This window comes from Echinops telfairi, unplaced genomic scaffold, assembly GCF_000313985.2.
Source record: "Echinops telfairi isolate 266 unplaced genomic scaffold, ASM31398v2 ScPeMD7_7469;HRSCAF=8507_1, whole genome shotgun sequence".
Taxonomy (NCBI): domain Eukaryota; kingdom Metazoa; phylum Chordata; class Mammalia; order Afrosoricida; family Tenrecidae; genus Echinops; species Echinops telfairi.
The window spans coordinates 106,250,177-106,252,865 of NW_022111373.1; the positions used below are offsets into that span (position 1 = coordinate 106,250,177).

The 2,689-nt window shown below is 47.5% G+C and overlaps 1 pseudogene; it reads left to right on the forward strand.

Annotated features, from left to right (window-relative positions):
• The first annotated feature begins 1,477 nt into the window (after positions 1–1,477).
• The window catches only part of LOC101656475, a 2,254-nt pseudogene continuing 1,042 nt past the window's right edge, over positions 1,478–2,689 (forward strand).

Below are 2,689 nucleotides of genomic sequence, written 5' to 3' on the forward strand. Positions count from 1 at the left end.
CTGCTCAATGGAAGAAGTATGAAACTTTCTGCTCCCACCAAGATTTATAGTCTGGGAAACCCACAGAGGTAATTCTACTCAGTCCTATAGGGTCTATATGAGTTGGAATCCACTCCATGACAGTGAATGAGTAATGACAACAGCGAAAGCTCAAAATTTATTTGCAGAATCCTTGGGTGGATCAAGCCTCCATTGAATTCCATTTGATCATTAACCAGGAATGGGAATGTTCTTGCCCTCAGGCAGAGTACACTGGAAAATAGATTACCTCTCGACTTCCTTTAGGGGCTTGCCTCGGTGTGTCCTTGATCAAGACTATGATATTGGGGTTCACACGGCCATGGGTCATGTTCAAACTGTCTGGGTCAGAGGCCCTGGACCAATCCTGCAAGCTCTTTTGTCTAACATAAGGATGTAATCCGGTCATGCTGCAGTTTCCACTTCTGTCATCCCACCTGTGACTGTGAGGCATTGCCATGCTGCCAATCATGCTTTGATGAGGGCTCCCTTTGTCCTCCCAGATGCTTTGTCAGTCTCTGTTGTTAGGGACCATGGAGTTGATTCTGAATCACAGCAACCCGACATACACAAAAATGAAACATAGCCCTACTCTGCACCATCCTCACAGCAGTTGTCATGTTTGAGCTCATAATTGCTGCAGGAAAAGGTGTGGTCAGTGGTAGGGAGGGCTGGCCATATCCGGCCTCCTTGGGTCTCCCTATTGCTGTAAGGGGTCAGACCTGCCTTCACTCTCCATCTTCTTTATCCGATTCTGACGCCAACCTTTCCTCTCACAGCACTCTGCTTCTAAGGTAGGACCTTAATTTGTTGCATGGGCCACACAAATCTCACAGACAATACTCCCAAGGAAGAGGGTTTATTCGGAAAGTGAATAGGTTACCACAAGTCAAGATACAGCTATTGGTCCACAGTAACACGTCTCAACAGCCTGCAGCCAAGTCTCTCAGCAGTCCTCAGCTGTTCAGCCACATGGTCCCTTGGCTTCTTACTCTGTGGGCCAGTAAGCCAGCCTACCAGTTGCTCTGTCTCACAGTCCCAAAGGCTGAAGTTGTCAAAGATTTGGTTTTGCTTGACTCCACAATCAATGCTTATGAAAGCAGCAGTCAAGAAATCCAAAGACGTATTGCGTTGGGTAAATCTGCTGCACAAGACCTCTTTAGAGAATTGAAAAGCAAGGATATGACCTTGAGGACTTAAGGTGCACCTGACCCCAACCATCGTATTAGCAAATGCCTCATGTGCGTGCGAAAGTTGGACAAGGAAAAAGGAAGATCGGGCTGTGGTAGCGCTCCGGTGACAAGTTAGGACGAAAGGGAAGGAGGCGAAGCCCATAAAGTGGCCGACTGGCAGTGGGAGCGGGTCGGTGCACGGCTGCGGTAGCCGCCTCCCTCCTGCCTCAGTGGATCATGCCCGGGACGGCAGGGGGTGGGGGGACAGTGACTGGGTGGCGCCCGAGATGACGCTGTTTCCGTTACAGCACTGGGACCATAGCAGACCCCGCGCCCAGAAGCGCTATGGCACCACCTCCTGTCTTAGCCTCACAGCTCCCAAAGAGCCGCGTTGCTCACTCACGCAGAGGCTCGTGGAGGCTCTGAAGCCCTTTGGAGTGTTTGAAAGGGAGGAGGAGCTGCAGCGCAGGATTTTAATTTTGGGAAAAGTAAATAACCTGGTAAAAGAGTGGATACGAGAAATCAGAGAAAGCAAGAACCTGCCACATTCTGTCCTTGAAAACGTCGGAGGCAAAATCTTCACATTTGGATCTTACCGATTAGGAGAACACACAAAAGGTGCTGATATTGATGCGTTGTGTGTTGCACCGAGACATGTTGATCGAAGTGACTTTTCCACCTCATTCTATGATAAATTGAAATTACAGGAAGAAGAGAAAGATTTAAGGGCTGTGGAGGAGGTGTTGTGCCCATCATCAAGCTGTGTTTTGATGGGACAGAAACTGATATTTTGTTTGCACAATTGGCACTGCAGACTATTCTGGAAGACTTGGACTTACAGATGACAGTCTGCTGAAAAACTTAGATAGAAGATGCAGAAGAAGTCTTAACGGTTGCAGGGTAACTGATGAAATTCTACATCTAGTACCAAACATTGACAACTTCAGGTTAAACTCTGAGAGCTATCAAACTGTGGGCCAAACGCCACAACATCTATTCCACTATATTAGACTTCCTCGGTGGGGTCTCCTGGGCTAGGCTAGTAGCAAGAACTTGCCAGCTTTATCCAACTCTTGCCAGCATCAACTCTTGTACATAAATTTTTGCTTTATCCAACTCTTGCCAGCATCAACTCTTGTACATAAATTCTTCTTGGTATTTTCTAAATGGGAATGGCCAAATCCTGTGCTATTGAAACAGCCTGAAGAATGCAATCTGAATTTGCCTGTTTGGGACCCCAGGGTAAACCCCAGTGACAGGTACCATCTGATGGCTATAATTACACCAGCATACCGTACACAGCAGAACTCCACCTATAATGTGTCCGGGTCAACACGGGTGGTCATGGTTGAGGAGTTCAAGCAAGGTCTTGCTATCACCGATGAAATTTTGCTGAGTAAGGCCGACTGGTCCAAACTTTTTGAAGCTCCAAACTTCTTTCAAAAATACAAGCACTATATTGTCCTCCTACCAAGTGTGCCGACAGAGAAGCAGTGCTC